The sequence below is a fragment of the Lagopus muta genome, chromosome 11, assembly GCF_023343835.1.
Source record: "Lagopus muta isolate bLagMut1 chromosome 11, bLagMut1 primary, whole genome shotgun sequence".
Lineage (NCBI taxonomy): Eukaryota > Metazoa > Chordata > Aves > Galliformes > Phasianidae > Lagopus > Lagopus muta.
This window is the reverse complement of record NC_064443.1, coordinates 17,311,552-17,326,798: the sequence shown is the minus strand read 5'-3', so window position 1 is coordinate 17,326,798 and position 15,247 is coordinate 17,311,552. Positions and strand designations below refer to the sequence as shown.

Here is a 15,247-nt window from a genome sequence, read left to right as displayed (position 1 = left end):
TGCTGCTCCTCACTGGCAGCAGCTACAACTTCACCTATTGCACTAATTCTGTGTGCTGGGGATATACATGGAGAGTATTTGGGGGATTGCTTGCTGCAGGCATCCACAGAATGGGATGTTTATTTCTGAGTGCATCCAATCTGCTTGCCAAGAGCCCTGCAGATGACTTTTGTACCTTCAGGTTATGGGGCTAGTTTGGAGGATTTCCTTGGCTTCAGAGAAGGCCTGGAGCTCAGCTGGCCCAATTATTTTTTTGCAGGTGGCACATTTTCCAAAATATCATGCAAGTGGGTGACTGCACACATCTGCCAGCAGTTCTGGAATGGTTGGCAACTTTCCCTTTCAGATGATGTTGTTTGGCATCGTAGCCCCAGGTGAGGATGTGCACAAGCTGCTGGGAAGCTGGCCTGGGACTGGTGGCATTGATTTGGGATTACTTGGGAAATGTTGATTGGTTTTGAACCACTGATCATCTGGAATCCATTTAATTCCTGCCAGGGAGAGGGAGAACAGAGTGCTCCAATTAGCTGATGCTCGTTTTCAACCATGTCAGTTAATTAGTCCAAGACCGACCAGATGGGAAAAGATTGATCATAGTGCTTTCAGAGGCCCAGGACTGGAGGCTGCCCAGCTCAAGCATTTGGGAATTAATTTTTTTCTTCCAGGAGGAGAAAGGCAGGCGGGGAAGGTAGACTCCCAGTTCTTTGTTCTCTTATGGGCAGGGTTAGGTGCTCATTAGGCTCAGTTTGCAGCACACTAGCTGTAACCTAGCTGACTTTGCCACCTAGAAGTGGCTCTCATAAAAGAGACAGCTCTGTCTCATAATGGATGTGAGCAAGAAATGAATTCAGTCCTGCAGGTACCGAGGTGTGTTTGCTGGAGAACTTGTGCCTTCCAGGCTGCTGCAATGAACTCGAAGCCAGCAGGGGCAGGAGCAAGGAGCCAAGCCCTGCCTGGCAGGCTCATAAAGGGGAGCCAGCAGGACTTTCTGAGGCAGATTTGTAAGAGAGGTGCTCACGGTGTGGGCAGCACAGGGATGTGATTTGTGAGTGCAGACAGAGCCTTGGTTAAGGTGGAAACTTAACAGGTTTTCTATTCTAGTACAGCCTTCAACTATCTCAGAAAGGGAGCTGTGGGTATGTGTTTGTGTTACATCCTGGACAGCAAACACATGCAGATCAGAAGATCTCATTTTGAAGTGTCTCCTATTCAGACAGGAGCATCTGCCCCTGACTGCGCTGCTCATGTCTTGCCTCCCATGGCAGAGAGACTCATTGTGTTGTTTCCCCCATCCTTTGATTTTTGGAGAATTTGGTTTGCTATAAGTAGTTTCTGCTCTGATTCTCTAGATGCTTCTTTGAGTCCTTTTGCCCAGGTTCTTTCAAGTTGCTCACTGCCTCCAACAATTTCTGTATTGCTCTCCTGCTCACACTACCAAGGTAGAACTGCCTCACACTAACAAGGTAGAACAGCAGCATCTTTTTGCAGCATTAGTTTTAATTAGTCTTTACCTTCCCTGGATTGCTATTTGCTCATCAGCTTTGTGCAGATGCACCTTTTACACTCTGTGGTTTCTCCCCACTCACTGTGTGTTAATGTAGCACCCACCCCAGCAGCTCATGGGGTTTGTTTGCTGCTCAGGTCCATGTTTTCTCCACAGCATGTAGAATATTTTTATGTTGGCTGATGAAAATTACTGGCAATTCGTAAAGAACGTTTTTAATGATGGGAGAAGGGAAAGATGAAGGTGGACACTTTCAAAGCTACTTCTGTGCCTTCAGTACTCTGAGCCCACTTCTTCAAAGGGAAATCAGCATCTGACTCCCATGGATGACTGTCAGGGAGTCTTTCCTTCTAAACATGTGAAGACCAGAAATAGAGAAAGTGTAAGACAAATAACAAAGAGGATGCCACAGTGTAAGCAAGCTTGTTTCTCCTCGTTCTGCTATACTTACAATGAGTAATTTGAGCACCAACTGGGAACAAAGTTGTATTAATTGTGCTGCAGGAGCCTGCAGGTCTGCTCTCTGAATCTTTCATATTATTATACTCCTGTGCAGTGCCTTTGATCATTTCAGTGTCCTGTGTTTAGCTGGTAGGGTCCATAAACTTTGACTGATTATTTTTACATTCTGCATCTTCTCATTACAGCATGCTTACCTGAAACCCTGTGCCATGCTGTTCACAGCAAGTTTGTGAAACATATCAAACCATCAGCAGTTTTCCTTCTTGAATCTGTGGAGAATCTAAAACCTGGCAATTCTTTCTCAGTTTGCTTTTTAACACCTGGTACCTTGACTTTGCTTACGTGAGCTGCATCTTTGCCCATTTAATTAGCCTTTTGTTTGTATGCTAGATCTGACAAATTAAGTGTAACCAAAGCATGTAGTAGAACAGCAGTTGTTTGTAGTTGTGTATGTGACCTACGTGAACCCATCAGCCCCTGATCAATGCAGGTGGTTCTGTATCAGTGGGACAAAACAATGGAAACATTTAAGATTTTCAGAGGACCTCTGCCTGGAATAGATAAGAGAAAGGGCACCCCATACTCTTTTCTGGTCTTGAAAAATCACATCTTGTTCCATTCATGCGCATTCAAAATATTTCAGTAATGAATATTCAGTTCCCTAGTCTCAGCACTTCTCCCCCTGTTCCCCCTGTCAGTGCTCTCCCTTTACCTCCTCTTTGTGCCACGGCAAACATAAGCTGCTTGTTCTCATTTTCATGACCTCTCCTCGCTTGATTCTCTCTCAATTCATTACTGGGATGTTGACTTCATGGCCCAGTAACACCAGGAGGCATTGCTCATCTATTATGCATCCAGGCTGCCACGTGCACCTCCATCTCCACTGCTTTGTCACTGCTCCTGCAGAGAGCAGCAGCCCATCTTGGGGGGCAGACACATTCTCCTATTCACGTACATGTCTGCTAATACTCTGAGCGCAAAAAGTCCTCCAGTTTTGCCTCCCTTCCTCTGGGCTTTGGCCATAATATTTCTACTGATGGGGAAAATCTTACCGCAGCAGCACAGGTCTGTATCTGCTAACTGGCTCCCAATGCATGTAGCTTGGTTGGTTTTATTCTTTCATTTACTCATTTAATGAGCTGAGAAATCATTCCTGTGCTCTTCATGCAACCAGAGAAGAAAGTGATTCTTTTGTAATTAGCTAATGCATTTATTTATGTGGTTTTTTTCTAACACGTTACCGTTAATCAATTAGCATTGTAGGAGTTAGTGGAGCTGCTCTGTGGTGCTAAGCATTGTATATTGATATCAGCTTAAACCACTGTTTCCCTCTACTCAGCCATTTATTGCAGTGTTAGCCTGCCATGCTGCAACATGGTGATTATGATGTGATTCACTGTAATATTTTCTAACGCCAAATTCCCATTGATTGCAGAAGAATTTGGGAAGAAATGAGGGAAGGTTATAACTTAATTTCATGTGTGAGTGTCCACATTGGACCAGTTGGCCAGAGAAAGCATGAGGAGGCCATAACTTGCATCATTCCTAATGGTTTAAAAAGAAAATAACCGCAGACCATATCTCGTGCTCTACTGAATTATTTTCTCCCTTATCAAGGTAAATAACACATTGAGGTTATTAGCAATAAGGCAGTTTGCTTTATTTCAGTTTGATTCATGTTTTGCTGTTCTCTTGTTGCCTGCTGATGTCAAACATCCTCTTCCCTTTTTTTGTTACTTCCGTGAAGTGCACGTGTGAAATCAAAACCTGAGATTGTAATTTTTCAGTCATTCACTGCTGCTCCTCACAGCAATATTCATCATTTCAATTATTATCCTTTCAAGAATGAAGACTGAAGAGGCTCAGCAGCAGTGGTAGTAACAGCCAACAGGCAAAAATGCCTTGCTCTATAGCTGGGCAGGAGATGGTGCTGGGTTGGTCCTGGAGTTGGTCTTCTACTCCTTGCAGGGGGCAACGCAACCCTCATCCATGTGCAGGATGAACATACATAATCCAACAAGGAGCAAACTGAAAAAGGTTCCTTGTTCTTCAGTGTGGTTTTATTTCCTCAGGATTAACTGTACTGTGTTTCTGTTCATGCCATACCTGAGCAATGAACGTGGATCAAGTTGGTGCCTAGGGCAGTGCTGTTTCTCCATGGGAGACTCAAAGGCTCAGGAGGATCAGCCCATACCCCTGATCTATAAGGCATCGTGTTTTCTGAAGCTACTCGTTCTTGGCAGGTTAATAGCTTCAGATATATTAATTGCTTTTTTAACTACTGATATATTATCAGAGGAAAGAATATGCTTTGGGCTGGACTGGGGTGTACAGGAAGGTCATCAGAATTGTTAGAAAATGCATTTCTTACATCCTAATGCCTGAAACTTCATTATACCAGAAACCCCCTCACTTGCCCCCTCATCCTGCAGCAGGATGACTTGCCTGGCTGGCATGAAGGTGGCTTTATCTTAAGCTGTGTTTTTTTGTACACTTTAATAGAGTTCAGAATAGAAAAGTCTGAAAGAAGACAAGGGATTAAACAGTTGTCTCATTAAAACTTCAGCATTTGCAAATAGTGCTTTGGTACAGTCTGACTTCCTAGTGGTAACTGCTTGGTATCATTTTGGTCATTAAATCACGCACTAAACCTTTCACAAAGCTTTTCTGTAGTGCTTCTCCTTTTATCAACAGCTGTCACAGAAACTGGATGTAATGCTTTCTCATCATACGGTAGCCCTCCAACACCTAAAATTAAGAAGTGGGAAGTGCAGTGGTTAATTATGAAACCTGAAGAAACTGTAGAACTTCCTCCTAACACGCATGCAGTGATCTTTGTGGCATGTGAAGTGCATAAACCAAATCAGTCCTTAAATTCAGAAGTAGCTGAACCTTTCCAGCTCAGCTCAACAATCATTTTTGTTGGAGATAATCTATCATTTGAAAACCTTGTAGGTGGAAATTAGCACACAATAGCCTGCCCACAGTGCAAAGCAGCGCTGTGGCTTTTAGAAGTATACTGAATAGGCTCCTCTGAGAAAATGAACAGGCTTTTAACCATTGCAGTGTTGAGAATCAATGGGTTTATCTTTGTGGCAGTGTCTACCCACCGTTTTCTTTATTCAGACAATTAAACAAAATGTTGCTGGGACCAAAGTGCAGATAAAAGAAACAGTTCATGCTTCAGCAACTCTTCATTGATAAGTGCAGCTGGAACTGGTCTGTGAGGATGTGAGAGAATGATAGTTACAGCTATGCTGATGTCCCACTGGTAAGGCTGGAGCACCCTGGTGAGGTATGCAGTTCTTGGGGACAGTGCCAAGGCACCTCTTCCCACTGGGCACGTGGTTAGTGTCATCACTGTTTGCATGGCTTTAGGTATGCTCAGCATGCAGGAATCATGCTGCTGGGAAGGCCAATGTGAGACCTGCATGGGGGGAGGCAATGAGGTGCCTCAGCAGGAAACAGCAAAGCATTTACTCTGGACACACAGCCAGCTTCATAGTTGTCTCAGTGTCAGGTCTGAAAGCAGTAAGCACAGAAAACGTTATTGCCTGGTGTTTGTATTCAGAGCTGAGATATACCTCTAGCATGGCCATTAAGTAAACTGTGTGCAAGACAAGATAATGAAATATAGTTTCTTGATGCATTTTACTTGGCTGCATCCCATGTCTGTGTTCATCCCCTGAATCTAGAGAAGAGCCCACAGCCACCAACAGCAGCACCTCCTGCAGCCACAGCTCTCTACAGAACTTCCATTCTTCAGGCAGAGGTGAGGGCAGGGCTTTGGAGCATCACCTGCTGCCTTTGCAGAGGCATCTTAAGGATTTTTATTCTGAGCCGTACAGCAAGCAGCAAAGTAATATACATAATAAGTAAAGAAATATTATGTACTTGAATTTTTAATTAAGTTTTATTTATGATGTTGTCGTCCATTTTGAAACACTGAGAATAGCTCTACCTTTAATGCAGGAAGGATTTCCTTTATCTACATACTTTACAATAAAAAAGGAAAAGGAATATGGCTATTTTTACATTGTAACTGTGTTTATGTCAAATATAAGCTAGATTTTATTTTTTAATGAAACTTAATTTAGCCTAGTTAAGAAACCAATAACCATATTTCCTAATTCAGTTTATTAAAGTAATAAACATAGCTATTCCAGGAAATGAAAATATTTCTGAATATGAAATAGAGTTCTCTGCAGAAGATATTCAAGTGTGGATCTCTGACGTTTAGCAGTAAAACTGTATATTTGGGTATAGAACAGGCTTCTACATATCCATGTGTTCTGGGCATCATCCGGTCTGATTGATGTGTGTGCATAATGCAGATTCTCAGCACTTCTGAGAACATGGTTTGGTTTTGTTTGTTTGTTTTTTTTGATGGTTAAGTTGAATTCAGATGTCTAATTTTAAGCAGCAAGATGATCACATGCTTGTACCTTGTTTTTGAATGTGAAGGGTAGCTTCAGCTACATTAAGGAGCCTGGAATGACGGGACCAGAATTGATATTTAATAATACACCAAACTATAAGAACACTGAAGTACAACACAGTTATTAAGAAATGCCATTCTTCAAAGGCAGCAGTGTTTGTTATTTATTGCTGAACGCCTGAAGCTTCAATTAAAAAAAAAAAAAGTGAAAAATACAAAAACAGATCCATTGCCATCAGACTGATGTGGGAGTAACTGGGTTGGTTCTTGGCAGGCTCACATTATTTTATGTTGAATGTTTTGCTTCTCTTGTCTCTGGAGAAGTGCAGCTGGGTTTTGTCTGGGCTGGGGTCCCAGTGCTGCACTGCAGGAGGGTTCCACAACAGCCCAGGAGGTGGCTGCACTGCCTGTCACAAGGGGAAATTACCCATTCAGTCCATAAGCATCTTAGGAGAAGGATTGTCATTGAGCACGACCTTTTTGTACCTATGCAAATGCTTGTTTAGAAACGTAGGAAGCTTTAACAACCTTTATTATACATCAACGCACAAAGAAAGAGATGAATCTTAAAGCTATGGAGATTTCAGGAGAGTGTTTATGGATAAATGAAGGATTTTGAGCATCGATCCAAAATCAGCCAGATCTTTCTGTTTCCACCTCTCTTTCTAAGTATGTCAGTCTCCTTAGTCAATGAAGTTGTCCCTTCTTTGTTAAGTTCTTGGAAGATTATTCAGAAAAGTTGAAAAGTCATAGCAGTGCCAGTGGTTTATCATGTGTGCTCAGCAGAGACCCCAAGAGGTGGCGCACCTCCTGTGCTGCAGGACACTCCTGGGCACCTCAAAACCTGACTCCGTGGTCACCTCAAAACCCATCACATCTACTGGACACTAAGGAAATCCTGGTCTTCCTGTTATTTCTACGTACTGGATATCTCCATCACTTCCTCTTGGGATTCTCTCAGAATATTGGTTGGTTTCCCTTAAGTAAGTGAAGAGGAAAAGGCAATGAGCAGCTCTCTGTATGAGGCAGCCAGTGCTGGGTGAGAGCTGGCTGGAAACCTTTTCATCTGCACTGAGAAAAACGCATTTAGCAGAGCTATGGAATCTACTAGGAGATATGGGTATTTCCAGAGCCCAGTCAAAAACCAATAGGAATCTGCATGCAATATTTAGAGTTTCAGCAACTTTCAATCGCCCTCCAGGCAGAGCAGATCTGTTGAGCATGCTTAACAGGAGCGCTCAGAGCAAAATGGGAGCAGAGGCAGCCATGAGAAGCAGCCACTTGGTTCTGAGATGGCTCCCATAAAAAATTATCACTTAGCAGCAGCTGCTGAATGACACAGCACCACTGCCAAAGCACCCCTCTGCAGCACCTGCTCTCTGCAAACTGCTGCTTTTGGCAGTGAGCTGGGAAGTGTGCTGCTCATCCCTGCAGCTCCTGGTATCGATTCCTCAGCGTGGGGAAGGTGTGTGCTGCTCACAGGGCCATTGCTTTGCCTTTGATTCTGCTGACCACAGAATATCACCTGGATCCCTTTGCAGTAATGTGTGTGCAGGTTGTCTGTCTGCTGAGCTATGGCTTTTAACCCAGAAACTTTCCTAAACCATACAGTGAGGTCACTCCTTGTTTGTACTTCAGAGCAATGTTTGCTGCAGTTTATGTTTTAAGAAAAAAATATCAACATGCTGTAATACATTTGAATAAAAGTGTTTATTTCCTGCTGGAATTTCATGCTGCTTGCAGATTTATGAATTGGATTTCCAAGGGATAGCACTGAGCTCAAAGCAATTTTCAAAGGGGCGGGCAGAAAGTCATTAGCAGTGCTTTGAAAATAAATTCTTCCTATTCTGCATCAGTGAGATTTGCGATCCCCGTTACATATATTTTATTATGATTACTCACCAGTTATCTTTTTGGTACTATTAAAGTAATCTGGAAAAAAATGTATTACATATTATGTGTACTACTTGTATTGTACCAACCTGCTAAGTAGGAACACAGGAACACTGAAAGAGAAATAGAAGTGGGAACAGATCTCCTGGGTTGGCGTATCCTGTCTCCTGCTAGCACACAGCCTAATTCCTTTCATAAACAGAAGTAATCTAAACCTCTGTGTCCTGTTAAATTTGAAAGAAAAGTGTTATCCTAGTATATCTGGAGATGATTAAAGTAAGCCAATAATAAATGTAATTATAGTGAATTATAATAGATGACATGGAGATTTTATCCCTACTTATCTTGAGGTTTTGGGGAAGAGTTTGTTTTGTTCTGTTTAGCTATCATTTGCTTCCTTGAGTATGTTTTGTTGAGGAAGTACAGGCAACTTTAATCTTTTTCTCTTCCTTAGCCTCATGCAGGAGTAAGGCCATGGCAGCAGAGTGTCAGTGCATGGTGTAGGTGCCCAGCAGTGTGTGCCACTGGCTTCAGACCCATTGCACAAAGCGTCAGCCAATTCTCTACCAGCCTCACTGGAAACTTGTAAAGCTGCTGCAACATTTTCCACGTAAGTTTCACTTATTTTAGACCATACAAAAATTAAAGTCTGTTTTACTTGAAAATGAATGCCAATTCAGCAGACCTATTTCTACTTCTATTGCTACAGCACCCCTGTCATATCTGAACGATGACTGAAGTACAGAGTAACCAGTGTTACTCTGCTCTCTTAAATGGAGTGCATCTGTCCTAGTGGCTTTGTGCAGCCCAGGAGTGCCCTTCCTTAAGCACACCTTCTGTGCATCTCCCTTCACTGCACTTGAAGTGCCTATACTGGCTGTCCACTGGAAGATGAGCACATCTGTGTGTTCCAGCTGCACACTGAGCGCACAGGTGATGAAGACGGTGTAGAATTGGACAGATCTGCTGGGAAAGTTGTTATAACAGAGGTGTGATGATAGAAGGACTAGCACGATAGAAAGGAGCTATAAAGGAAGGGAAGAAGATTGCTAATCTGTATCAGAAGATTCCAGGTTCACAGGGGAAAGCTTTACCAAGGAGGGAACTCCTGAAGGAGGTCCTTCCCCAGTGTCAGTCAGCCCTTAAATGAGGTCTAGGAGTCTGGCTTCACCTGTGCTCTCAGGGCTGATGGGGTCTTTTCCCCTGGTGCTCAATCACTGTTTCAGGCCGTGACTCAACATTCCCATATGTGTGGTCAGCAGGTCCTCAGGACAGGTCTGCTCTGAGATCTCTTCCTGAGCTGTGCTTGCTGCCATAGGTAGCAACCCACGCGTCAGATACAGACAAAGATACTGTGTCCACTTGTTCCAACAGCATCATTTTCAATTCTCCTCTTACCATATAAATGAGTTCCTGTTTTCTCATGGAGCCTGAAAAATAGACTTCTCTCTACCGCAGAGAGCAAATAAGATTTGCTGTTATGTATCTGAAGTATGGGATTTATTTTAGGATACAGCAAGGATTTCATCTAAAAATATTTTCCACAAAGTAGAGAGGCGCGTCAGAAAAAAGAAAGTTAATTCCTCATCGCCTCGCCTGCAGCATTTGTTTTCTTCCAGCAGAACCCAGTGGAATTTAACAGCACAGTGGCTGAAGAGCTCTTTCAAATATGGAGAGAGCAAAATAGCTCCTGTAGTGTTTTTTCCTGGCTTGTTTTGGCTGTTACTTTCTGGTTGAGACTGCCTGAAGTGAGACTAATCAGCCATTCCTCCAGAGAGAAAGCAGGGCGACTGGAAATAAAAATAATAAATCATAGCATTTTACTATAAAGAAACAGTGTATGTCAAGGGAGTGACTTTTACAATGTTATTTTGCTATCTTCAACAAAAACAAAGTAGTGGAAGGAGAAGTTAATTCAAGTAGGATGTTCGTAGCAAATTTTCACACAAATACTGCCGTGTCTGTGCACACATTTTCCACTTCAAATTGAAATTAAAAGTTCAGTTTGAGGAAGGGCTTTATCTTTCTTTTGTCCTGTTTTCTGTATCTTAATTAAGGGAGATTATTTTCTCTTATACAGAAGAGCACTGCAGCTTATTATTAACAAAGGGGCATCTTTTGCTATGGAGAATTAGAGATACCAGTCACGTTAATTCCCATTTTAGTTCACTGCGTACCAAAGCCTACGTTTCGTTTTAGATCAAGTTTTATTTTCATTTGGATTTCTCTAAATGCAGCTCAGATGATTGAATACTCAGTAACATTTGGCTCCACTTTCTACTCAGCTGCAGAAGTTTTAGATAAGTGGTCTTCTTATGACTTACCCATTTGCCTTAAGCAAGAAAGCCACTGTCTCAAATGCTGTTATTTCTCAGCCACTTGGTTCTAGGTCTTGGTGTTTGCTATGTCTATGGGTTCTGTATCACAGTGGAAACCAATATCCAGATGCTCAGCTTAGAAGAGGAGGAGCACAGAGCTTCCTAGAGGCAACTGATGGTGTGAGGAACATGCAGTGCTGCACTGTGGGGTTACACAAGCAGCATGAGGTCTTAAAACTGAAAGACTGGAGTTCGGATATCTGAAAGGTAACGTGAATGCTAAATTAATTCATACAAGATATACCTTCATCTCATGGCATTTTGCAAACCTGATAAATTCTTCACAATCGGTGCCAAAATAGAAATAGCAATAGGAATCAGTGAAGTTGTAAGCAAGATTTCTTGTAAGAATACCAACACGTTTCTGCTGCAGGAAAATGTTTCTACAGCAAATTTCAACTTTCCACTGCTATTAAGAAGAAAAAAAAAGAAAAACATACATGTATGTATATTTTTACATATCATTGTAGAAGAAACCACTTTTTTTTCTTCTCATGTGTCCCCAGAATAGCTTACCCTTAAAGCAGCTGTTGCTGAATGATTCAAATCCAACTGCAGAAAGTATCAGGTGATTAGGATTTTCTGAAAATGTGAGTTGAATTTAAAAGTTGTCATGCGACATTAACTCCAGATGCTGAATATCATTTTAAAAATAAGTTTCTAACCAGTAAAATGCTCAAACACGTATCAACACGTAATTCTGTTAGTTCCAGTAAGGAAACTAATTAGGGATCCCCAAGTCCGCAATTTAACAAGGCAAAGCGGTAGTGGTCGTTACTGTGCGATCATTACTTAACTGAGTTACAAATACTCCTCTGGTTACCCTCTGGGGGAGATGGGTGAAGGCAGAAAATGCCAGATGCTCATTACATTAGCCTAAAATGAGAGACACTGATCCATGCTGCTCCAAGAAATGAGATTGGTTATCCATAACCGCTAGGCGTGCTTGAGGCCACTAGTGTCTGGAAAAAAAACAAAAACCCTCCTCCTTGCTGAAGTTCCATCTCAATAGAAGTCAAATGGAAGTCAAATTTCACTTCTGTCACCTTCCTGTGCCACTGTGATGCTCTGTCCTGGATGCTCCTTCCCTACTGTGCCAAGCAGCCCACCCGCTGAGCATCTCACAGCAGGATGGGTCCGCGCTGCAATACGTATCGCCTGCAGCCGTGCTCCTCTGCTGCAATTATTCAGCCAGCACTCTCCTGCGTGATGACACGCCTTGAAGTCAAACACTAATTATGTGAGCGGTGTGTTTTGTTCCAGACTTTGTAGTACCCAGCTTCAGAGTTTGTCAGGACCAAAGCAGCTGTGCGAATGCGTCGTCGTTCCTGATTTGGCACTTCTGATGTCGGAAGCGCGTTCGGACTCCTAATCTGAAGAAAGTCAGGTAAAGCGAAGCGATGGAAGTTTGTTAATATATTTAAATGAAATGCGGGATAAATTTCCCCGCTGGAAAGAAGAATCAAACAACTTCTTTTTGATAGCATTATGAAAAATACTTTATGTTCCTTTTCCAGCAGCTACCTTTTAATTGCAAACAATTCAACACAGTTGTTCATATCAAAAACAACTTAGGATTGTTCTTGAATCTAATAAAATGAACGAAAACGTTGTGTTTTTACTGCTGGAGCTCCAACTTTAAACTGTTTTAATCATTTGATTATTAACCTTGACATAAAAAGTGACAGGAGCTTTTAATTGCTTAATAGCTCAGAGGAATGCTGGCTTCTGAATGGAGTTCATAAACGTGGCTTAAATTTGATATACGTGATGTTCAGACCAGTCAATGCAATATCCTTGAAGGATGAGGAAAAATAGCTTAAATAGGTGGATTCTCTGTAGAAATGAGATTTTGTTTAGGATTGTTTGTGTTATCACACCTCCAGATGCGTTGCTTTTTACAGCTGATATATTCCAGAATGATGCTTAATTATTTTGGCATTCTGTTCTATCAGAGGACACAGGGAAGCCTTCTGCTATTAGAAAAAATGCATATATGTGCACGTGTGTGTGTGCAGTCAGAACTCTAAGTCAAGAAGAACAGGCATTATGCATCTATATGCAGCTAAATTATGTTTCCTCTGTATTGTTTGTGGATGTTATTGCTGTCAGTCCCATGGAGCTGGCAGCATGCTCATTGGGGAGGTACTTCATTTTATGTGTTTCTCTCTTTGCTTTATGATAGAAGTGATTTTATGCACATACTTTTTGCAGCTTCTTCCCTTTGGCACTTTCCACTGGTAAAATGGACCACATTCCTTGTAGTCCAGCTGCTGCTCGTACTGAATTCACAACATTCATCCCTGTTTATCTCTTCTCCCTAAGTTCTACAGAATACAACTTTCTGGGATAGCTTTTATTATCCTCATGGTGATCGTGTTGTTCTCTCCAGCCTTGTGCATTCATTTCATGTCACATCTTTTCAAGGCTCCTTCTGGTGTTGAACAAGTCGGTGGTTGTAATGTTTGAATAATAAACGTCATTTGTCAGTTCAAGTAAATAACTCCATCTCTATTTTTTCATATTGCCGTTCTTTTGCTCAGCCTAATGATCTTGATCTTTATAACTTTGTCAACAAATGGAGTGGCCAAACAGCCTCTCACTGTAATACATTTCTCTGAAGAGAGCTGTGCTTTGTGCGTGTCTGCTTCCCACTTGGTTCAATTTGTTACAGTGCACTCTCACTCTTCTATTCAGTGTCAGTTGCAGCAATATAACAAATAGTTCTGCTTCATCCTTTTTTTGTTTCTAATACATGATCTATTGAAAATGAGTCACAATGGTATCATACATACAGCCCCTTAATTTTCCTCTTGACATACTGGTAGTGGCCTATTTTCTTTTTCACTGAAAACATCTTTAACTTTCATTTGCTAAAACCTTCTATTCCTTTTTGTAACTTACTGGGTTTGAGTTAATCTATATTTTCAATCTCTTTTTAGGTGTGTATGCACATATATACACATACTCACATTTCTATGTGTGTACACACAGGGAAATTTGCGTCGCTGTGTCAACAAGATCCTGCAGTTCATCATCTGTCCAAGAAGAGGACAGCAAAGCTGAGCAAGGTCAGAGAACTGAGCCCTCCAAGGAAGGTCTGCAGAGACACAGATGGAGCTGGAACAACAAGCAAGGCAGTCGCTCTGTAGGTTCATGCAGAAGACGACCCCGGAAGGTGAAAGTCATTGCATGGTGTAAGTCATTCATGTTTCAAATCACCATTAGCCATGTCTGTATTGGCCTAGTAAAAAAAGAATAAATTCTAGGATTTGGTAGATAAATTCTTTGTTTCAAATTCTGTCATTTCATTCTGTTTTATCCTTGCAAAATTGTCAGCTTAGAGCTTATAAATGAATATGTAAAGTTGTGGTGCTGCATAATAGGGTGCCAGGAGAAAAAGCTGAGGCAGCCAATGGAGATTTTAGAGAAACGGGGATGTGAGGACAGTAGTGTTCATTTTCTACCCCTAGGAAAACACAAATATCTAATTCTATGGGTTGTAAAGGTTGAATAACGCCACTTCCCCTCTCCAAAGCTTTCAGGAAACGAGCCTGTGGAAGTCAATGGATGTTTTGCCACTGCATTCCTTGATTGGGCCCCAGATAAATCGTGATTCATGGAGCCACTTACATGGTAAATGTGAAAAATGAAAATGACCTATCCATTAACTTAATCATCATTCCATCCCTTCTGTAAGGCAAATAAAGTGTTAGATGGAGGCAGATGTTGTTGTAATTGAGGTCTTTTTTCTTATTTGAAGAGACCAATTTCTAAAGGTCATTGATGGAACTTGATGGAAATAAGCCTTTAAAGTGTGAATATTGATGGCTGAATAAAGTGAGTCTTCCAGGAGGAAGACTGCAAAAAACCATAACTATTTTTAAAAAAATTATGGGTCAAATTCTTCTTCCATTCAGGGCACAGTAAATCTGAAGTCATCTGAAGAAATCATTGACTTCTGTGTAAATGAGGGCACAGCCTTCTTCAGCAGAATGAACTTAAGGTTTTTCTTCTCATAGAGGAGAGCAGAACAAAATTTATTATGATTTTGTCACAGCCTGACGGAAAGGGGACTGATTATAACTGTGAGACATCCTGAAGGAAGTTCCTTTATTCTCCCCTTGGATGTGCCTTGCTTCAGTAACCCATGTTGTGCCTGGCAGGCATGTGCCCCAGCACAGCTGCAGTTCAGAAGCACCTTCAGACACTGTCTTGAATGTTCTTCTAGAAAAACAATTAGGCAGAGCTGAGCTTCTGTTTTGAATTTAAGGAGAGACTGTATCTTCAAAGGTATTGAAGAATACAGGCCCCAAAATAAGTGTACTGTCTGTCATTCCAGCCCATTTTTGTAAAAGAGAAATTCTACCACAGAAATAATAGTAATTTCATGCATTTATTTTGTAGTTTTGTTGCTTCTATTAGACACATATAATATTTTGATATATTTGCACATAATTGATAAATATTTATGTAAATAACATGTAGATTAAAAAAGATAAAAACAGTATCTTAGCAAAATCTACAGATTTGTAGTACAAATGTTTATGGCTGCTAGAAACTTTGGGTGGA

At 41.4% G+C, this 15,247-nt stretch overlaps 1 long non-coding RNA gene across 3 annotated transcripts; it reads left to right on the top strand.

Annotated features, from left to right (window-relative positions):
* Positions 1 to 263: 263 nt before the first annotated feature.
* On the top strand, positions 264 to 14,459 carry LOC125698674 (uncharacterized). 3 transcript variants are annotated; one of them, XR_007379258.1, is made up of 6 exons: positions 264 to 374; positions 8,752 to 8,907; positions 10,673 to 10,882; positions 11,939 to 12,062; positions 13,670 to 13,872; positions 14,214 to 14,459. It is a non-coding gene; the product is annotated as an uncharacterized LOC125698674 (long non-coding RNA). The 3 variants fall into 3 exon arrangements; XR_007379261.1 differs by lacking the exon at positions 10,673 to 10,882 and having other exon boundaries at positions 14,214 to 14,454; XR_007379259.1 differs by lacking the exon at positions 264 to 374 and having other exon boundaries at positions 8,749 to 8,907.
* The last annotated feature ends 788 nt before the right edge of the window (positions 14,460 to 15,247 follow it).